Here is a 23,666-nt window from a genome sequence, read left to right on the forward strand (position 1 = left end):
AATTTTGGGCTTGGGTGAGTTTATGAAAATAAGTACGATGGCCATGGCAGGGAGTGATGGATCAGTGGGCTTGGCCTGACCACCGGTGGAACCTTTCACTTCAGGTCGTGACCTTTCTGTTCCATTGCAATATCACTTACTACCACTGCTCAGCTCCAGCCAAACCTCCACAGATTCACCAGATTCATTTGTGCCAACTTGTTAGTTTCTATATAAAATCCAGTGGCTCCCCCACTTTCTCCTGGTCCTTGGTGTGGAAGTCTATAAATCTACTTAATTTTCTGAACGGATCTCACATCTTCTCCAACCTTTATCCTGTGCTGGGGCCAAATTCACTCTGGAAAGGGTGCATAATGCCCACCAGTTTCCCATTGTTGACTTTTCGCCTTCCTAGAAAACTAATCTGGGTTTGTTAGCTTCCTAGGAGCCTGGAAGCCTGAGAGGAGGGCAAAGCTTTGAATTATGTAGTTTTCAGCTGGCCTAGTGCCCAGAGATCCTGTCTAGTCCAGAGCCTTTACTTGATAAAGGAGGAAATTGAAGCCCAGAAAGATTAAGTGCTTGCCCAGGTGAACTGAGACCTTTGCTAGGGCCTTCTGTCATCTGTTGTTTCCCCTCACATCTTTCCCCTTTTCTGAAGACAGGGTCTAGTCTTAGTCATCTTTGAATCCCCTTGTGGTGGGCAGTGTTCAATAAATATTGGCTGAATAAATGGATGATTGCGTTGGATTGAATGACCACCCAGATCTTCATAATTCAGGGAGTGGAAATGAGGTAAGGAGTAAAGATCAGATGGGGATATGGGGTGGCATGTGACTGGCCCTTTGCTGCATCTGGGGACTGTCACAGTCCCGACAGCCAAGTGAAAAGCATATATTGGTATCTAGTTGAGTCAAACCTCATCCAGGAATTTAGGATGATGCCTTCCTGCTCAGTAAAGAAAAAAAAAGAAGGAGAAGAAATCACTGATGCTGGGATTGTTCCAAAATCTCCATTATTAGATCTTATCTGGGTGAGTTTGCATTTGAATGAGAAACTGTCCGCTTTGCTAAAAGCACATTTGGAAGGTCCAGCAAGTCATCTGTTTTGATCAATTACACTTATTCATTAGCAGAGATTGGCTGCTTTTCCCATAGGTAATGCTTTTGCCATCCATGCTAGTAACATTTTTTATGTGCCCCTTTAACTTAAAGCAAGAATCTAAAGATTTCATCCTAGTGCCAAGTTCCAAATGCCCTCAATGGAGGCTACCCAAGTGGCTCTAGCTGCTTCAGAGCTGTCTCCAATCCCATCTCCCGCAAGACCTGCATCAATCACTCTTTCAGGTGTGCCCAGTGCACTGGAATTTCCCCCAGGTGTGATTTTTATTTCTCTGAGTGGTCTCTCTCCCTAAGATCACTCTAGCACACACAGGGACCTTGATGCAAATCAGAAACTGACAGTGCCTCTGGGCTAATGAATTGTAAAAGGTACCCCCTCTGGATAGATTGATGATAATATTCTCCTTTCTCTGGACTAAAGACTGCAGCCAGAGCACATCTCTGGCACTCATGGCTTTGACTAGTGCCAGAGCTGTATTTCAGGTCCCACACCAGACCCCCTCTGCAGGGCAAGCTTGTGTAGGGGATTCTACAGCTCAGGTGGAGGCCCTGCCTCTAGTCTCTCAAACCTCCTCAGTGAGGAAGTGAATAGGGGTGGATTTGCACATGCACACACATGCGTGCATACATACATGCACATATACTCATCTACATACATGCTCACCATCATGCATGTGTGTGCACATGCACACAGTCTAGAAAAAAGACTCTTCAAACATACAGGGAGGAACTGGAGTGAAACAATCGAGGGCAGGGGCTTTCACACTATAGGCAAAAGCCCACTGAAATCATTGTAACGACAGAGAAAGCATTGCAAGATCTTCTTTGATAACCCTTGACCTTCCTTGCTTTTCCCCCCTCTATAGCAAATCATCAAATTACCACCCAGATGCTATGATTTTGCCTATGGATTGGATATTCTCTCTCTCTCTCTCTCTCTCTCTCTCTCTCTCTCTCTCTCTCTCTCTCTCTCTCGTGAAATTGGAGCTGAAGGAAGGCAGGGATTTTGGCCTCTTTTATTCACTGACAGTCCAATACCCTAGAACAGTATCTAACATACATTAAGTGTTCCAGACACATTTGTTGAATGTTATACATCATAGGAATAAAATAGAATAGGGGCTGGGGTTGTAGCTCAGTGGTGGAGTGCTTGCTAGCATGTGTGAGGCACTGGGTTCGATCCTCAGCTGCATAAAATAAAATATGTATGTGTCCATCTATAACTTAAAAATATATTAAAATAGAGTAGAAAAACATCAGAGCTCAGGGTGTAGCTCCATAGTAGAGGGCTTGCCTAGAATGCACAACACACAGGGTTCAATCCCTAGCACACACACACAACGAGAGGGAGAGAGAAAGAGAGGCGGGCGTATAAGAAAGAAAAAGAACAAAACATTAAAGTGCATTGCACATAGTAGTGCTGAATACTATGTTGTTTTAAAACTATTTCAAGTGTATATATATGTTTGAGTATATAAACACTGATTAAAAACATGACCTCAGACTCATGTTGCTTATGTGACCTTGGAAGAGTTATTTGACTTTTTTTTGTGGCTTGTTTTTCCTCATCTGTAAAATGGGGCTGAAAAACACTGCTTATGCTGTACTGTTGATATGGGGATTAGGCAGGATATTATCTCTAACCAGATCTGAGCAGGTCCTAGCACATAGCAGCCATGAATGTCAACTAACCACTGCTATGGGGTTTTGTTTTCTTTTTTCTTTTTAGTTGACTTTTCAAGCTTCCTACTTCCAGATCATTTGGGATCAAAGATTGTTTGGTTGTCTGTAACATATGTTTTTAACATTTTTTTCCCTAGCACTACTCTGGCTCTTTGTAGAACTCCCAGGAAGAAGGGGAGGTAGTAATCTTGGCTGATGAGGTTCTTTGATTGGATTGGTCCTCAAACTATTCTCTTTCTGTGCCAATGATCACACCCAGGATCTGTACCCAGAGGACTTAACTGAAGGGCAGGTTTTATTGGCAATAACAGGCTTTGCCTAAGTCTCAGGGTTTCAAGGACAGAGAGTATACAAGGCCTTATATAAAAAGGCTCAAAGGCAAAGTGTTCCCCTCCTTGGGAAAGGAACATTTTCTTTTAAATAAGGGACAGATCCCTAAACCCTCTTGGTTTAGAGCAAGACCCTGTCTGAAGGCTCTTTGAGGGCTCTTTGCACACATGATGGAAAAATCATAGTCTCAATAAAGTTAGAAGGCCAGTTCATTTAGTATCTTTCTTTTAGCATCTTGATACACGAAAAGACTAGGCCATGCTGGCTTGGTTAAAATTGGGGGATGAAGTTGGTGCTATGAATGGGGAACCCAGGCAGGCAGAGCCAGGACAACTATGTCATGTCCTGTGTTCTGTGAAGTCAGACCTGCCTCTGTGTCCTGGCTTTGATCCTTACTAGGTATGAAGCCATGGATAAGCTACCCTGGTCTTTTCCAAACCTCTGTCTCCATTCCTCAGGTGGGAATAGCAAGAATAATGAACACTTACTGAGGGTTTACTTTTGCCAGCACCTGTTCGGAGCACTTTATCCATATTAATTCATTTATGCTACGGAACTTCAGGGGACAGCACTACTATTATTTCCATTTTTACATATAAGAATCATGAGACCTGAAAAGATTACATAGTGCTGCCCAAAGTCACCCAGCCTGTAAAAGGATTACTAAGGATTTGAACCCAGGCAGTCTGAATCCCATGTCCATGCTTTCAAACACCAAGCTGTATTGCCTCAGATATTGCTATCTATCGCCAAAAATAGTTAAGAAGATCAAATACAAGAAAATAGCCACACAGAGTGGCATTTGCCTTTAATTCCAGCTACTTGGGAGGCTGAGGCAGGAGGATCACCAGCTCAAGGCCAGCTATCCTGGGCCTCTTAGCAAGACCCTGTCTGAAAGAAATACAAACAGAGAAAAAAGAAGATTAAGGATGTAGCTCAGTGGTAGTGCACCCTTGCATTCAACCTCCAGTACTGCAAAATAAACAAATGAATGAATACATATAAGAAAATATTTAAAGAGTTTAACAGAGCACCTGGCTCATAGTTACCATGAAGTGCATATGTGTGTATGTGTGCATTATTATGGTATTCTTTAAAAAAAAAAATATATATATATATATATATATTAGTTTTAGTTGGACACAATACCTTTATTTTGTTTATTTTTATGTGATTCTGAGGATTGAACCCATTGTTTTGCATAAGCTAGGCAAGTGCTCTTCTGCTGAGCCCCTATAGTCTTCTTTATTACTAAAATCCCAGCAAACCTCAGACCATCTGCTGCTGGGATCACCCATCAGGGATGCTGCCCATCTATAGGGCTTCAGGGTGGTCTCAGACTCACAGGTAGCAGACCACAGCTGGATGTCAGACCTCTTCTAGGCACCCTTGGGTAGTCAAAATGGCATGCCTGCACCCTGAGGCTCTGTATTTCCCTTGCATGTTGGCATGCTTCCCTGGCAGCACCCCTGTCATAGGAGTTGAGAGGCATGTCTTTCTCAGGTTTATGCATCTCTTCTGCAGCCTGTGATTTCCCCCTGTGTGTTTGCAATCCTTGTGAACCAAAGTGCTGTTCTCTAATAAAGCCTGGAGATGGCTTTTCAGAGCCTAGGGATACCATTTTTTTTTATACTGGGGGTTGAACCCAGAGGCACTCTAGCACTGAGCTACATTTCTAGCCCTTCTAGTTTTTTATTTTGATACAGGGTCTTGCCAAGTTGTTGAGGCTGGCCTCAAACTTGCAGTCCTCCTGCCTCAGCCTTCTGAATAGCTGGGATTATGGGCATGTGCCACTGTGCCTGGCTTTCTGGCATCCTTTGACTAACAGAAGCTATTCATTGATATTCTGGTTCCAGTTCAAATGATAAACCAAATAATGTTAATATTTTAAATGGGTAACATTTTATCTTTGCATTAAAATTTGCTCAGTGAAAACAAGGCTCTCTATTTTTGTTGGCCCTTGGAATGCCTTCATTCATCCATCCATTCACCTGCCCATCCATTGTGCTCGCAAGCGTTTATCAAGATCTCACATCATGCTGAGACTGTTCAGGTTGGTGACGCCCCACCACCTCATGGTTCTCATTGGTTCTTTGGCTCTTGGATAGAAATGCTTAGTTTTTAGGTTAAAGAAACAACTTTCTAATGGGTGACTATGGTTATATCATATTAGTTACTGAAGGTTGTTATTTAGAACCTTGGCAACATTCAAGAGCCTAGAACTGGAAGAAAGTATTTTCCTGCAAGTAGCCTCAAGGTCACATGCTTAGGACCCACAAGGTGGGATTTGGAGGTCAAATCTAAGCTCTTTCCATTATATGCTGCAGCCTCTTCTTTCTTGGAATTTTAAGTAAATACCAAAGCCTCAGTCCCCAAAGTCATAATGTCAGGAGTAACAGGCCATCTCCTACAGCTCTGCAGCCATCTCAGTGGGCAGAAATGATTAGTCCCATTTTACAGGTGAAGATGTTGAGGCTGAGAAGTGAAGAAACTTGCCAAAGTCTCACAGTTAGCATGTGGTGGAATCATCATTTGAACTTGGATCAGTTTACAAAGCTGACACTTTTATTTATTTTTGGGGACTGGGAATTGAACCCAGAAGCGCTTTGCCACTGAGCCACATCCCATCCCTTTTTGCTTAGGGCCTCACTTAGTTGCTGAGGCTGGTCTTGAACTTGGAAATCCTTCTGCCTCAGCCTTCCGAGTTGTTGGAATTATAGGTATGTGTCACCACACCTGGCAAAGCTGACACTTCAACCATCCAACCTGTAATGCTGTCCTGTGCCAGCTGTGTCTTTGCAGATTTCTCTGCCACTGGATTCTACCAGGTTGCTGATGGAGACATTTTGTTTTTAATCTTTATTGGAAATGCATTTCCTACTAGGTACTCATGTTACCTAGCCCATTTGTAAGCTGATGGGTTTCTTCACCTTCCCGTCAATGACTAATGAGATTTTTGCCCCAGGAAGAATTCCTAGTATTCAGTGGATGTGTCTGAATAACTTAATTCAAAGTATTGAATTTTTAGCTTTAACTGTGATAGAATAATTTTCCCCCAATCCTTGTTGTGGAGAGATATTAAAAAACTATTTGAAGCTGTGTGCAGTGGTGCATGTTTTTAATCCCAGTTACTCAGGAGGCTGAGACACAATGATAACAAGTTTGAGGCTAGCCTAAACAACTGAGACCCAATTTCAAAATAAAAATAAAAAGGGCTGAGGATGTAGATCAGTGGTAGAGTTCTCTGGGGTTCAATCCTCAGTACTGAAAAAAAAATTATTTGAAACATATGAGCTGGTGGCTTGCTCTGGTCCTCAAATGGACCTTGCATTCCTGTTTGCTTGGCTCTCCCTCCACCCCTCACCCCCACCACTTTAGATCACCCCAACACCTTACGCCCCCCAACACACAATTTATGAACACTTTCCCTGCCAGCCAAGGGTGATGGGTGGGTTTAACATGCTTTTCTCTTATCCATGTAGTAAACACAACTGAGCCTGAAAACTGGTCTGTTTTTCTTCTGGAAAAGAGACTAATTCGCAAAGCAGTTAGCTGAGTATTTGGCTCTGGGTCTTTCTGTTTTAAAATCGGGATCTTGCCAGGCACAGTGGTATAGGCCTATAATCTCAGCCCTCGGGATTACAGGCCTATACCCTGAGGCAAGAGGATTATAAATTTGAGAACAGCCTCAACAAGTTTGCAAGCTCCTCAGGCATTTATGAAGATCCTGTCCCCCCCACCCCCAGACAAAAAAAAAAAAAGTGCTGGGGATGTAGCTTAGTGGTAAAGCACCCCTTGGTTCAATTTTCAGTACCCCTCCTCCCAAAAATGTCAGGCTCTTCATACTTTTTCCTGGCTCTGAAACACTGGGACTAATCCCTTCTTCATCTGAAAAAAAGGGGTTGCCACTACAGATAAATGGTGTTGCCCAGCTTGGTGTTACCCAGCTTGCAGGAACACCATGATTATGCTGGTGAGTTACTGCCCTTCTGAAAGCCTCAAGTTCCTTGTCTACAAAATGAGAGTGACTGATAATAATATAGGACTCTTTCATAGACTTGTGAAACCTAAATGATACACTATGCAGGAAGTACCAGGACGTGGTGTTTAGTAGATCTTAGATGGCATTATTAGAGCAACTTTTTTGTTTTTGTTTTTGTTTTTGGTACCAGAGATTGACCCAGGGGCACTTAACCACTGAGCTACATCTTCAGCCCTTTTTACTTTTTATTTTTGAGAAGGGTCTCATTTAAGTTACTTAAGGCCTCACTAAATTGCTCAGGCTGGCTTTGAACATGAGATCCTCCTGCCTGAGCCTCTTGAACTGCTGGGATTACAGATGTGTACAACTGCCCCCAACTGGGATTACAGGCCTACACCACCATGCTCGTAAGATCCTGATTTTTTTTTTTTTTAAAGAGAGAGAGAGATTGTGTGTGTGTGTGTGTGTGTGTGTGTGTGTGTGAGAGAGAGAGAGAGAGAGAGAGAATTTTTTAATATTTATTTATTTTAGTTATTGGCGGACACAACATCTTTGTTTATATGTGGTGCTGAGGATCGAACCCCGGGCCCCACGCATGCCAGGCAAGCGTGCTACCGCTGGAGCCACATCCCCAGCCCCAAGATCCTGATTTTAAAACAGAAAGACCCAGTTGGTTGACCCAGCCCACTGTTCCCGTCTGCATCTCTTCACATAATGAAGTTCCCCAGCCTCTTTATTTTCCCTTTTCCTCTCCTTTCTCAGTTCAAAGGTACTTTGTTTCTCCAGAGAGAGAGACACCAGCTTTCTTAGTCCTTTGTAGTCCCTGGTCCCTCCCAGTTAACTCCATTCCCCTAACATCCGCAGTGCAGTGCTATCGCCTCCTTCTCCTTATTTCCTACTCTCTACCACTTGCTTTCAGCTAATGCTTTTTCCTGCCAAGGTCTTTGGGCATTTGAGATGCCCTCCCATCTCCACTTCCTCAGTCCCAAAGCCAGTGCTTCCTTTGGGGTCTGGCTTTTCCATGTATTGGTTAAGATATGGGTTTGCCGCATATGATCCCCCACCCTTGAAAAAAGTGGCTTAAACAACAGAGGGAGTATTTTTATCTCTCATGTAAAGGAACTCCAAGGGGTTAAGTAGTTCAGGTAAGTAGTTTGGTGATCATGAGAAATTCAGGCTTTTGAGTCTTTCTGTTTTCTAGGCTGCCTCATGGTCTAATAGTGCTTCTGGTCTAGCATTCATATTTATGTTTCAGGCAGGGATTAGAAGAACTGGAAGAAGAGCATAAGAGTGAGTGGCAGGCTGTTGATTTGCATATATATTTGATAGACCTTTATTTAATTAATTTATTTATATGTGGTGCTGAGAATTGAAACCCAGTGCCTCACACATGCCAGGCAAGTACGCTACCACTGAGCCCCAGCCCCAGCCCTTGACCTGCTTTTTAAGGCACTTTCCTAGAAGACTTTCTTAACAATTTCTGGTTTTATCTCATTAGCCACCTCTAGCTCCAAGGGAGGCTGAGAAATGTAGTATTTAATCTGGGCATGTGGCCACCTCACATAAAATGGGGGCTCTGTTACAAGAAAAAAATGGAAGAATTGATATCGAGTAGGCAACTAGCAGCCTCTGGCACAAGCCTTTTCCAACTACTCCAACCCATCTTGTGGTTCTTAGAGTGAGCCCCACACTGCACAATTGTATTATTATTGTGCCATCTATTAATTCATTGACCCTATGGACAAACAACAACAGAACCACTGCTCTGTGCAAGGCACCATGGCTGTGAAGCGTTGCTCTCAAAACTGAGAGGTTAGCTGGCAGGGGCCATGGTTTGTTTCTTTCTCTCACAAAGATATCTTTCCCAGTGCTGAGCATATGGCAGGCACTTGATAAGTACCTGGTGGATTTTAGAATAGTCACAAATGAAAAGCAGAGTGAAAAAAAAAATTCCCTGCATTGGTACGATGATAGAAAATTCTGGTTGTGTGAAATTTGTTTTGGATTCATTCTGATTTCAAAGAACCCATATCAAAGAGGATGGAGCATCTATCATCTCTACCCGCCAGGGCTACATTATAGCCCCGTGGACTTTTCCAGGAATTGAGACCAAGTTGGCTGTCTTGGACACTGGACTGTGTATCATACTCGAATTATAAGCAGAAATCTCTGTGACATCAGACTTTCCATGCGGCTGCTTTGTGTGTAGCTGTACTTATTCCACGTGAACCTCCCGTGTTATTTCTGCACTGTGTAGCTGCAGAGAAAATCTGCAGTCTTTCTACAGTGACAGTCAGCTCCAGTTCCTGTTCTGTCTTCCCATTTGATTTTGCTGTAGTCTGCCTGAGACAAGACTGTCTGAAGAGAAGTTGCCTGGAGCTCTTGTCACATCTTGCAGCTGCTTAGCAAAAGATTGTCTTAAAAAGTCCATTGGCACCTAGGAGGGAAAGAACTAGAATATATTTAGCACCTACTCTCTGCAAGGCAGTAGGTTAAGAGCTTTACCTACATTCTCCCATTGAATATTCAGAACAGTCTCCTGAAGGACAGGCTCCCTAACCATTCTCATTGTACAGAGGAGGAAGCTGAGGCCCAGGTTGGTTAACTAACTAAATAGCCTCAAATTGCTCAAGGCTAAGTGGTAGAGTTATTTTTTTTCCCCTCTAATTTGAACAATGAAATTAACTTTTTGAGAGAGAGAACTCATGGGTTATGAAGTTCACCCGTTTGATGTGTACAGTCATAGGTTTTGGTACATTCACAAAGCTGTGTGATCACCACCATTTTTTAATTTCAAATCCTTTTCCCGGAGGGGGATCTTTGAGTGTAGCCTTTTCTACAACAATGCCATTCCATTTTCTGATTTGCCTTGTGCAGAGATTTAAAATAATGGAAGCAGATGTAGCACGGGACACCAGGACTCATTTTGGGGTGACATGAATATAAAAGGGGCATTGGTCACTTTCCCATCATGGCGCTGGCCCTGGGGTCCTGTTTAAATAGCTGGACTGTGGGGCTCTGCCTTAGATACTCTAGGCGCCACCAAACCCTGTGTGTGTGTCCTGGACTTGGGGCAGGAGTTACAAAACCCACACTTGAGATTCCCTGAGCTCTACTCATTCATGCCCTGAGGCTGTGGCTGGCATGACCATAAGGGACCTATGCCTTCTTTGTCTTTGTAGCCCCAGAATGGCACAGTGCCCAGTATATGGGTGGTGCTCAATAAATGCTTGCGTATCTGCATGTTCCATCATCACTCCCCTAAACCACCACAGCAGTTGATTGTTCTGCCTCTAGCTTTTCCTCTCCAGCCCATGATTATGTTCCACAGTAAAGACAATGCTATGCCCTAGTCAGATTTTGCACCCCCAACTCTCACTCATCCTTGACTCTCTGTCACCTACAAGAGAAAAAATCTGAGCTCCTTAAATACAAAGGTGCCAGGCCATCTGTGAACTGTTCTGCCCTCATTTCCACCTTCCCCTGCATGTGCTCCATGCTGCAGCAGTACTGAAACTGCTTGTGGTTTCCTCACACACCATGCCCTCTCATGTCTCTCTACATTTCCCCAGAATGCCCTCCCCATATTGTCCACATGACAATTTTCTATTCATCTTTCAGGTCTCAACTAGGAGGCCACCTCGTCCACGAAGTCTTCCCCAGTAGACTTAGGTACTGGGTCTCAGTTAAGAGTGCCTTTGGCAGCTGGGCATGGTGATGCACGCCTCTGATCCTAGTAACTCAGGAGGTTAAGTCAGGAGGAATGAAAGTTTGAGAGCAGCCTCAGCAACTTAGTGAGACCCTGTCTCAAAATAAAAGTTAAAAAGGGATAGAGATGTGGCTCAGTGTTCTAACACCCCTGGGTTCAGTCCCAGTGCCAAAGAAAGAAAGGAGGGGGGTGCTGGGGATGTGGCTCAATCAGTAGCACGCTCGCCTGGCATGCGTGCAGCCCGGGTTCGATCCTCAGCACCACATACAAACAAAGATGTTGTGTCCGCTGAAAACTAGAAAATAAAAAAAAATATCAAAAAATTCTCTCTCTCTCTAACTGTCTCAAAAAAAAAAAAAAAAAAGAAAGAAAGGAGGGAGGAAGGGAGAGAGAGAAAAGAAAAGGGGAACAAAAAAGAGCTATTATATTCTTCCTGAATCCTTTTTTCAAACTTCATGCCTCCCTGAGTTTTTGATGCACCCTTCTTGCTTACTCCCATGTCCATCTGAGAATCTTTGCCATTTTTTGCTCTTCTTCCTGGTGGGAATATATCATTTTCTGAAGGGAGGCAATGAAGAAAAAGGCTAATGCTTCAAACCTGGACAAATAGGCCCTCCCCAACTAACCAAGACCTATGTTAGTCATTAGGACTACAGACTAAATACTTTGATTCTCTTTTGTCTTCTGGGAATATGAGAGGCAGGATTAATTTCCTGATTACTTTGAAATCTGATGGGACTATTTGCCTAGGCCTGACCAATGAGTGTGAAAGAATTGACGGGCACAACTTCTGAATCAGATAATTTAGTGCAGATAGGAGACTCTTCAGAGATCTCTTTTCCCACTGCCACAATGCACAGTGCTCTAGGTGGCTGCTCTATCACCCTGTGTCCTAGAGGCAAGACAATGAAGAGCAGAGCTCCCAGCAGATTCTACTAATGGAGGAGGAGGAGGAGACAAAGATTTTTTTTTCCCCAAAGAATACAGAGCACACACTTTCAATGTCCTTTCTCATCTCTGCCCAAATAGGAATGCTTTCTCAGAGCAAATGAGAGACACATGGAATATCTGCCCAGAGGAATCAGTTGATTCTCAAGGTCTGAGACTTTTATGAGGGTGGATCACATGGGCATATTCTGCTCTGCAAATCATCCATAGCAACCAAAATAAAAAACCCCAACCATGAAACGAAACCAGATACACATCACCAGTATATTTTTTTGTGTGGTACTGGGAATTGAACCCAGGTCCCTGCAAATGGTAGACAAGCATTCCACTACTGAGCTACATCCATCCCTTTTTAAAAAATTTTTATTTTGGGGCTGGGGATGTGGCTCAAGCGGTAGCGCGCTCGCCTGGCATGCGTGCGGCCCGGGTTCGATCCTCAGCACCACATACCAACAAAGATGTTGTGTCCGCCGAGAACTAAAAAATAAAGATTAAAAATTCTCTCTCTCTCTCTCTCTCTCTCTCTCCCCTCTCACTCTCTCTTTAAAAAAAAAAAAAAAAAAAAAAATTTTTATTTTGAGATAGAGTCTCACTAAGTTGCTGAGGCTGGCCTCCAACATACAATCTTCCTGCCTCAGCCTCTTGAGTCGTGGGGATAGCAGGTATGTGCCACCGCGCCTGCCACATCATCAGAAGTTTTGATGGATTTTGTTGAAAGGAAAAATGACAAGCTGTTTCAGCAAGGTCCGTTGCTCCAGATGCAAAATCATTAAATCACTCACAGTGAAAAGGATCTGAGAATTAAAAACCATGGAAACCCATTCTGTCTGTGATGCCATTGATCTAGTCGTATATTAAGTCTCTTTGTGAGAGTGGAAGTCCTAAGTGTCTGATGGTGCAGCTGTCTGAGAAATGTGATTTCCTTGGGGATCTTACACATTTGAAAGTGCGTTACTCAGGAAAATCCCAGAAGTGCAATGCAGTTTTCAAGGTCCTCGTCTGTTGATTAGATTTCAGGAGCTGTCCTGGCAACCTACTTACCACTTACCCCACCACGTCAAGTCATAAAGAATAGACTTGTAAGCAGACGTCTGAAACCATCAATTTGTAATTTGGGAACAGCTAGCTGACTATAATGGTATGTTTTTGTCATGTCAAGTGGTTAATAAAGTATATATTACAAACATACTGTAAGCACAATTCTATAAAGCTAAGCATTTATTTATTTATTTATTTATTTATTTTGGTTCCGAGCTTGAACTCAGGGGCACTTGACCACTGAGCCACATCCCAGCCCTATTTTGTATCTTATTTAGAGATAGGGTCTTGCTGAGTTGCTTAGCGCCCATTTGTTGCTGAGGCTGGCTTTGAATTTGTGATCCTCCTGCCTCAGCCTCCCCAGCCACTGGTATTACAGGCATATGCCATCACACGCATCTAAGTATTATTATTATTCCCATTACATACTAGTAAGTCCAAAGACATTGAGTCATTTGCTTAGAATCACACAGCTAATAAAGGATAGAGCTATCATTGGAACCCAGCTCTTTCTGGGATCAAAGTTACTATCTACTCCATCTCACCACTAACTGGTGATCTCTTAAGGCTAGCACCTCATCTCTAAAATAACATTATGGGACTATATGATTTTCCAGATCTGAATTCTATAAACCCTGGTAAATTAAATAAGCTGAGCTGGGACTCTGTACCAAGTAAAGAGCCTGGCTTTGAATCAGAAGGACCTGGGTTTACTGTGAGGCTGTAGGCTGCTCATTATTTTGTGCCTTTAGCAAAATTACTTCACCACTCCATAAACCCATTTTCTTTTCTGCACAATAGAGATGATTATAACCTCACTTGGTGTTGTGAAAATTAAGCAAAATAATGTACAGAAAACAGGTCGTGCAGGGTCTGGCATGTAGTTCCCAGCGTGTAAATGCACTGGTATGGTCATCCTGAGCGTGCCATCTGAGATCACTTACTTCACTTAGATTCAAATCCAAGCTCTGGCCGAGTGTTACTCCTGTAATCCCAGTGGTTTAAGAGGCTAAGGCAGGAGGATTGTGAGTTCAAACCGGCCTCAGCAATTTAGCAAGGCCCTAAGCAACTCAGCAGGATCCTATCTCTAAATATATTTTTAAAAAGGTCTGGGGACATGGTTCAGTGGTTTTAAGCAGCCCTGGGTTCAATTCCCAGTACCAAAAAAAAAAAAAAAATCCCAGCTCTGGAGCTGGGGGTGTAGCAGCTCAGTGGTAGAGCACTTGCCTAGCATGCTCAAAGTCCTGGGTTTGATCCCCAGTATTAAAAAAAAAAAAAAAAATCCCAGCTCTGCCACCTAACTGCTATTCACATAGTTTACTTGGCTTTATATATATATATATATATATATATATATATATATACACACACACACACACACATATATATATATATTTTAGTTGTAGTAAACGTGAATAAATTTACTTGGCTTTTTAAAAAATATTTATTTTTTAGTTGTAGTTGGGCACAATACCTTTATTTTATTTACTTTTATGTGGTGTTGAGGATCGAACCTAGGGCCTCGCACATGCAAGGCAAGCGCTCTACCGCTGGGCCCCAGCCCAAGCCCATTCTTTGCCTTTTTGTGCCTTGGTTTTTGTATCTGTGGACTGGAGGTGATAATATGATATCAGTGACTAATTAAGTGGGGTGAAGATTAAATGGATCGATATATATGTGCAAAGCACTTTGAAAAGCCCTTGGTTTGTAGTAAATACTCAACGTGTGTTGGTTAATCTTATTATCACTGTTGTTTCTAATTTGGCCATGTGCATTGCTGAAATAGATTCTTAAGGGTGAAAAATGGTTATCTTGCTCATCTTGTTGCCTGGTCGCATCCTTACTTGAAACTCGAGGCTTCTGGAAATCCTGCAGTTTGAATAATCCAAGAGCTGGAGCAGTGGAGCATCCAATTACAGATGCCTCCCAGCTGCAGCCTGGGGAGGAAGGTGAGACCTCGGTGCTGTCTAGCTGGGGTTGTGGTCCTTGATTGTGGAGAAAGCCCTGCTTTGTATGCAGCTGCCTTGCCTCCGTTTGGCTGCATAATTGTGTCTTTTTGTCTTATTTTAAAGCATCTTGAGGAATCCAGAGCCCTCTCCCGCTGACAGCAGTGAAAGCCTCAGCATGTCACGTCTCTAACGAGCCTTGCTGACACTCTTATGGCCCCATCGAGCCAGCCAGGCAGGGAGCAGGCCCCCCATCCCGGGCCAGGCTGGCATCTACTGGCTCCCTTTGAGCACAGGCCACCAGGCCAGACTTCATTCTGGGGCTCCTTGAACACCCCTAGGATCCCCCACGCCTGTCCTCATTGTTTCAAAAGGACATGAAGTTGCTTCCTGAATGCCAGCCTTGTTGGTAACCTTTGTGGGCCAGCACTTGGAAAACAAGTTAATTATTCATATCAGGGGGACCGAAGACCACCAGACCCAGAAGTCCCCAGGGCCTTTGGACAGCAGAGACAGCTGTTCTGAATGCAGGGGCCACTGGGCGGCAAGTGGCTGGCCCCAGGCTAACTGCTGATGTGCTTTGTTTCAGCAGCAGAGGGTTAAGACAAAATTGAACCTTCTGGAGATTTTACATGAAAATCTGGATTTCTGACTTATTGAAAGATGGGCAAATTGGCAAGATGTTTGGTGGAGCTGAATAGCTTGACCCCTTCAGACTGGGTGTGGTTTCTCTAATTGCTCCAGCCTTCTTGGTCTGAGCCCCTTATCCACTCGCCTTCAGTGTGGAGAGGGCAGTGGATAGAGCAAGACTCCGGAGCTGGGCTGCCTGGCTTTGTGTCCTGCCTTTCTGCCCCTTACTAGCTATGTGACCTTAGGCAAATTTCTCGACCCCTCTGTAAAATGGAGTTTGTAATAGTTTATCTACCTCGGGGCTGGGCTTGTAGCTCAGTGGTGGAGTGCTTGCTATGCATGCGTAGGCGCTGGGTTTGATCCTCAGCACCACATAAAAATAAAAAAATAAAGGTATTGGGTTCATCTACAACTAAAAAAAAAATTAAGAAACATAGTTTATCTACCTCACAAATTTGTGAGTCCCTGGGGACTTCTGGGTCTGGTGGTCTTCGGTCCCCCTGATATGAATAATTAACTTGTTTTCCAAGTGCTGGCCCACAAAGGTTACCAACAAGGCTGGCATTCAGGAAGCAACTTCATGTCCTTCTGAAACAATGAGGACAGGCATGGGGGATCCTAGGGGTGTTCAAGGAGCCCCAGAATGAATAAGGTAAGTGCTCAACCTGGTACATTGTGCTATTAGTTGTCAACATCTACTAGTATTATGCTACCTGCCTAGTTTCTATAGGTATATGAGATCAAAATCCCTGTGTTAAAGCGTCTTCCATTGAAGAAGACAATGTATTCTTTCCTAGTGGCCTCTGCACTGGCTACTAAGCCTTTTCTTCCTCCCCTACCTCCACCCCCATCTCAGTACCTCCGAATGCAACAGTTTTTATTAGAGCTAGCCACTGTAACAAACCCACTCCAATATTGCAGAGGCTGAACAGCCATGTTTCTTTCTGGTTCACACAACAGTGAATGTGGGTGCTCCTGATGAGAAGACTTGCTTCTTCCCCCGGCCACTCTTGCTTCCCACAGCCACTCAGAACTCAGGCCACACCCTGATGGTTCTTCCTCCTCTGGATCCTAATGTTTCCAGCTCTCTCACAAGACATTGAGGGAGCAAGAGAGAAGACACACTTGCTTCTTGACTCAGCCCAGAAGTGGTGGTACCCATTTATTCTGTTCACATTTCATTAGCAAGGACCACACACATGCATGCACCACTGCAACAGCCCCTATACTCAAATTTCAAAGTTCCCTCTCAGACTCTTGGTTTTGTCTTTTGTTTATTTGGTTTGCTGAGGGTGAGAGGGAGAGGGTTGAAAAAACAATATTATTGTTGCTTTTAGGCTTCTATTTTTTCTTTTTTCTTTTGGTAGCAGGGATTGAACCCAGAGGCACTTAACTACTGAGCCACATCCTCAGCCCTTTTTATGTTTTATTTTGAGACAGGGTCTTGCTAAGTTGCTTAGGACCTCACTAAATTACTAAGGTTGGCTTTGAACTCTTGATCCTTCTCCCTCAGCCTCCCAAACCGCTGGAATTACAGACCAGCACTACCACTCCTGGCTATGCTTCAAATTTTTATATAACATAAAAGCAGGGCTGGGGCTGTAGCTCAGTGGTAGATTGCTTGCCTTGCATGCATGAGGCCCTAGGTTGGAGCCTCAGCAACACATAAAAATAAATAAATAAAGATATTATGTCCATCTACAATTTTAAAAAACATAAAAGCAATATTTTAGGATATAAAAGTCAAATTTTGGCAATATTATTTCATCTGCATTTTTATTTAAATAGAAGTATATATATATTTTGAAATAGCTGACAAATTAGGGGAAGAAACATTTAGTTATAATCATTCATATATATATATATATATATCTGTAATTTTTTTTCTTTTTCTTTCTTTTTTCTTTTTTGCAGAGATAGGGATTAAACCCAGGGCTTTGTGCACACTAGAGAAGCGCTATACTGCTGCTACATTCTCAGCCCCTATACTCAAATTTTGTTTTTGTTTTTGGAACCAGGGATGAACCCACAGGAGCTTCATCACTGAGCTACATCCTCAGCCCTTTTTTTTATATTTTATTTAGAAACAGGGTCTCACTGAGTTGCTTAGGTCTTGCTAAATTGCTGAGGATGGTTTGAACTCCAATCCTCCTGCCTCAGCCTCCCTAGCCACTGGGATCACAGGCATGCACCACTGCAACAGCCCCTATACTCAAATTTCAAAGCCCTCTTTGTTTTTCCTTTTAAATTGCCATTGAGCTGTCAACATTTAGCATTTGGCCTTGTTAATATAGGTAATTTTAACCAGTTAAGTAATTATTTGCATATTTTGCCCAAATTGTTGTTTTGGATGTGGTCCCTCCTTAGATAGAAGCAGTGTCTTAGACTGCCTTGTTTTGAACCATTTTTTGGCTTTGGAACTGTACAGCTTATTATATTTGAAGGAGTTAGACCGCTGTGGGGTAAGACTGTATCTTTGCTGAGGTTTGCACGCAGTCTGAGAAAAAGGAACACAGAAAAAAAAAGCACAGGGGAACTTATGAATTAGGATAATGACCTTCAACCTCTGCAACCTTAATCCAGACTAAATATCATCTTCTTGGTCACCTAAAATAAGGTCATCTTCCTTCTCTTAAGATATCCCTTAGCTTGCTATTTGAGTCCCAAATTGACAGGCAGCTTTCTCTGTCCCCCAAATCACAGTCTTTAGGGGAATTTGGTTACAGGCAGTGTTTGGAAAGAAAACAGAATCTTAGTTTCACTTCTGACCACTTCCCTGACCTGTCTTCCACCCCAAGCACATCACAAAATCAAGAGATTTTAGAAACTGAAAAGTAGAAATAACCAACCTTCTCTCTTGCTTTCTGGGCTACTGTTTGGGCCATGTCTTTTTTTTTTTTTTTTTTAGTTGTAGATGGACACACAATGTCTTTATTTATTTTTATGTGGTGCTGAGGATCAAACCCAGGGTTTCACACTTGTAAGGCAAGCGTTTTGCCACTGAGCCCCAGCCCAGCCCTTGGGCCATGTCTTGAAGAAAGATTTGTGCTGTGCTCAGATGGGTTGACTTTCATTGTGTGCTGCTGCATTCAAGGATTTCTTGGGGAGCTGAATGTGGTGGCACATGCCTGTAATCCCAGCAGTTCAAGAGACTGAGGCAGGAGGACCATAGGTTTGAAACCAGCCTCCACAACTTAGCAAGGCTGTAAGCAACCTAGTGTGACTCTATCTCGGAATAAAAAAAGTTAAAAATAAAATGGGGGCTTGGGGATGTGGTTCAGTGGCTAAGTGTCTTTGGGTTAAATCCCTGGTACAAAAAAAAAAAAAAAAAAAGGTGGCGGTGGGGGGATAGATTTCTGGGAATTTCAGACTCCTTTAGCTGTTGGGCAAAAGGGTTAAAAAAAAAAAATCTCAAGTTCAAAACCCATCCCAGACTCTCTTTCTGCCTCTTATTACAGTAATTTAGCTGTTACCCCTTTCTCACTGGGCTTGTTGAAGGCAGATACTGGCTAGTAGTGGTAAAGGGCACAGGCTGTGTCACCAGGTTGCCTGGGTTTGAAGCTCTGTTTTGCCCCTTACTAGAAGTAAGGATTTTAAAAAGTCATCTTGCCTTGGTTTTCTTATCTGTGCAATGGATGCATTAAAAGCTTTTATCTTGGGGCTGGGGTTGTGGCCCAGTGATAGAGTGCTCGCCTCGCATGCATGAGGCACTGGGTTCGATTCTCAGCACCACGTAAATGTAAAAATAAAAATATTGTGTCCACCTAAAACTAAAAAAGAAAAATTTTTTTTTTTTAAAAAAGAGAGAAACAATGGTTATGAGATAATAAATAAATAAAGCTTCTATCTCGGGGGCTGGCTCAGTGGAAGAGTGCTTGCCTAGCATGCGTGAGGCTTGATCCCCGGCACCACATAAAAATAAAAACAAATAAAATAAAGGTATGTCTCCATCTACAACTAAAAAAAAATAATTTTAAAAAGCTTCTATGTCCTGAGGATGAAGGAGGAAATCTATGGTAAATGTTTAGCAAAGTGGCTGCCAGGCCTCAACCAAACCTTATCTTATTCACTCTTAGTTTTCCTAGGGTTTGCTCTAGCACCTTACCCATCTTATCTACTTGTTAATTGCTTGCTAATTAGTCTGAAAGAGAGACTGAGGAAATTACTCAACTATTTTTCTTCCACTTCTGAAATAATCTAAAGAACTGACTAAAAATCAGAATCCTTTGCATGAACATTATAAAAAGAATTCTTGTGCTGGGCCACACTGAAATGGAATCCACATGGATCTGGGAAAAGCCTGGGATTTATCTTTCTTTTTTTAAAATATTTATTTTTTTTTTTAGGTATAGATGGACACAACACAATGCCTTTATTTTTATGTGGTGCTGAGGATTGAACCCGGGTCCCACCCATGCTAGGGGAGCACTCTACCGCTGAGCCATATCCCAGCCCCTCTTTTTTTGTTTGTTTTTAAGAGGTGAGAATCTTGCTTTGTTGCTCAGGCTGACCTCTAACTCCTGGGCTCAAGCTGTCCTCCTGTCTCAGCCTCCTGAATAGCTGGAACTACAGACATATGCAAAGGAGTCAGGATCTGGAATCTATATTTTTAACAAGCCCAGAGATTCTTAGCAGCCAGCCCAGCCACCCTAGAGTTCAATAGGCTTTTCTAAGAGATTGATGCGAGGTGGTAGTAAATGTCTGGTAAGTTTCAAATATAGGACCTTTCTATCTATCTAGCCCCAAAGGTTGACATTGAAAGAAAGAAAAAAGAAGTTCTCAATTTACTTAAGAACTTAGGGTGTTTCCAAGTAAAATGGGGAGGGAAAAGCCCTTTTTGAGTTTGCATGTAAGTACATAAGGAGTTGCCAGACAGTTGATAAAGTAATCCACGTGTGTTAGGAGCCAGCCAGCAGTCAGAGGAAGAAGCCAAGGTGACCTTTGGCTTGAGATCAAACATGACATCCCAAAGCTGACTGACACTTGGATGATGGTACAGAGAAGTCCTTTCAGATCTGCTATTCCAAAACTCTTGGCTGGTTGGGGCTGGAGTCATGCAGATGACCCTCTTGCTGTCCCCAGTCATCTTGGTGTCTAAAGTGTTGGGTTCTGGGTTTGAATGCTCATTCTATTCTTTCCCCTTGCTTTGCTCAGGAAAGGAGGGCACTAGGGTGGGGTCAAATCTTTATTTAGGTGACAAGGGATAGTTCCAGAGTCCCAGCCTTGGTGAGCTGAGTTTCAGTCTCTCAAAAGTCGATTACTTTCTGCCCCTGTTTTCTACCTCTCTCCAAGGGATCAGCCTTCATTAACTTGGATGTAGATGGCATGAAAAAAGAGTGTGTATTCTTCAGGAGCAGAGATCATTGTGGATTTAAGAATAGAGCTTTGCTGAAATTTGTAAATTTACTGTGTTTGTGAATAATCAGACCTATCTGCTGAACTTTGATAAATGGAACTCCCCCCCAACACCTTTTTTTTTTTTTTTTTGGTAATGGGGTTTGAACGTAGGGGCACACTACCACTGAGACACATCCCCAACCCCTTTTATTTTTTTATTTTAAGACAAAATCTTGCTAAGTTACCCAGGCTGGCCTTGAACTTGCAATTCTCCTGCCTCAACCTCCCAAGTCACTGGTATTATAGACATGGGCCACCATACCTGGCCCTTTCTGGTATTTTTTTTAAGTCACTGTGGAGAGGATAGAGTGCTTATAACCTTGAAAACAATAAAAAAGATCAGTAAACTTGAGGCCCTTGGGTTCAGTCCCTAGTACCAAAAAAAAAAAAAAAAAAAAAAGAAAAGAAAGAAAGAAAGAAAAGTCAATAAAATACCTTTATTGCACTTCTCAATGTTTATGGAGCAACCAAATCACCAAGAATCAGAAGGTTAAAAGAGAAGGATGTGGACAATAAAACATCACCCACTTCAAAGTAGGTCCAAGAGAGTAAAAGCTTTGTATGTTTGGTTTTATAACCCAGGAGAGATCAATTCTGGGCTACCATAAACTCCACTATCTAGGAGAAAGGGATGTAGGCACCATTAAAGCAAACTTTTTTTTTTTTAAGTGAAACCTAAATTGTGACAAAGAGTACACCGGGGGAAAGAGCTCAAAATTCTGCTTCAAGAGCTTCAATCCTCCAAGAATACCAATGACAGAGATAGCTAGTTACCAGGCTAGTAGACACACATTTATTACATAAACGTGTGGGCAAGAGACCTGTACATCCAGGCACTGTGGTGCACACCTGTAATCCCAGCAGCTCAGGAGACTGGGACAGGAGGATTGAAAGTTCAAAACCAGCCTCAGCAGTTTAGCAAGGCCCTAAGCAATTCAATGAGACCCTGTCTCAAAAATAAAATATTAAAAAAGGGCTGGGGATGTGGCTCAGTGGTTAAGTGCCTCTGGGATCAATTCCTGGTACTGAAAACAAAACAAAACAAAAAAAGTTTTTGAAATGGCTTACAAGACCCAAGGTTGCACTGTTGGCAACCACTGCTGTTGGGATTCTGAACAGCAATCACCACATCTTCTTCAGCTGACCAGCACATACATAAGCAGAGACACTTGCTCTGTTATCTTAAGGTGCTTCTTTTGGCATTTTTCCTATTTCTGCAGCTGCAGTACCCACATATTTACCGGCAGAAAGTCCAGAAGTTCCCTCCTGAAGTTCTCCCTTCAGGCTCGAAAAGGAAGTCAGTGCTGCTATCCCCCAGGTTGGCAGAGAACTCAATCTCATCAGCATCAAGGGCTTCCACTGCCACAGATGTACCTCTAAGACTGGCTCTTCACAGGCCAACACATGACCCTGGCATATGAAGGTGCAGTTGGGCTCACATGATCCAGACCCAGCACAGCCACCGTTTTTCCTGGAGAAAGGAAATGTCAGTTCCTCAGGGCTAAGCTTGGCTGAAGGCACTTCACACTTGGGTCCCCTAAGTTGTTGTTCCTGATATCCAGTTCTTTCAGGACACAGGCATAGTTGCTTTTCAGGTGTCGGCCTGCCGGAAAGCCTGGCAGGACAGCCTCTAGCATCTATATCACCCTGTCCTTGCTATCTTCAGGAACCCATCTGGGAGTCTGGTAATTATTCTTCTTAAACCCACAGAACTCTTTGGGTTGCTTATACCCTCTCACCTAGACAACAGGAAGGAGGTCACCCGACATCAGTGGGTCTGAAATAGTTGATCTTCTAAGAGAGGCTAGCTAAGGAATTATAAAGTCATAAGTTCCGTGATTGGGGCTGGGGGTGTGGCTCAAGCGGTAGGGCGCTCGCCTGGCATGCGTGCAGCCCGGGTTCGATCCTCAGCACCACATACCAACAACCATGTTGTGTCCGCCAAAAACTGAAAAATAAATATTAAATAATTCTCTCTCCTCTCTCTCTCTCTCTCTTAAAAAAAAAATAAGTTCCGTGATTCCAAGAAGACCACCTCTCCCACTCCCCTTACTGGAAAAAAATGCAAAGGAGGCAAATCTAATCCCTGTTGGGGTATCTCAGTTTTTGCTATTCCAAACATCACTGCAATGAAAAACCATGTATGTTACAGAACATAAGTTCACATGTATGAACATATCTCTAGAGAATATCTTACACATGGAGTTATAAAGTTGAACACTGTGCATTTTAAACATTTATAGGTACTATCAAATTGTCTTGCAAAAAGGTCAATCCAGTTTATATTCTCAATTTTTTTTTTTTTTTTTTTTTGGTATCATGGATGGGACCCAGGGGCACTTAACCACTGAGCCACATCCCCAGCCCTTTTTATATTTTATATTGAGACACAGTCTCACTAATTTGCTTAGGGCCTCACTAAATTGCTGAGGCTGACTTTGAACTTGAATCCTCCTGCCTCAGCCTCCTGAGCCCTAGAATTTTAGGGGTGTGCCACTATACCCGGCCTCACCATACTTTTTGAGAGAACCTGTTATTACCCATATTTGTTATTAATTTTCATTTGTGTCAATCTAATGGACAAAAATGGCAGAAGGATCCCAAGTTCAAGGCCAACCTGGACAACTTAGTGAGACCCTGTCTGGGGGTGAAGCTCAGTGGTAGAGCACTTGCTTAGCATGCACTAGGTCCCGAGGCCCATGGGTTCAATCCCCAGTACCAAAAAAAAAAGAAAGAAAAGAAAAGTCAATAAAATACCTGGAAAAGGAAAAAAAAGGCATCTCAATATACATATGATTCTGATTACTAATAAGGTAGAGTGTCTTTCTGTGGGTATTCCTATTTCTTTTTTGTTATACTCTTTGTCCACTTTTTAGATTTAATGTGAATATATTTAATGCTTCATG

The 23,666-nt window shown here is 42.8% G+C and overlaps 1 protein-coding gene across 1 annotated transcript in view; it reads left to right on the top strand.

Moving 5' to 3' along the window:
* Positions 1 to 23,666, top strand: part of Abr (ABR activator of RhoGEF and GTPase) — a 190,832-nt gene that overhangs the window by 1,599 nt on the left and 165,567 nt on the right. The gene's annotated exons all lie outside the window — the stretch shown is intronic.

Source organism: Ictidomys tridecemlineatus, chromosome 3, assembly GCF_052094955.1.
Source record: "Ictidomys tridecemlineatus isolate mIctTri1 chromosome 3, mIctTri1.hap1, whole genome shotgun sequence".
NCBI classification, from domain to species: domain Eukaryota; kingdom Metazoa; phylum Chordata; class Mammalia; order Rodentia; family Sciuridae; genus Ictidomys; species Ictidomys tridecemlineatus.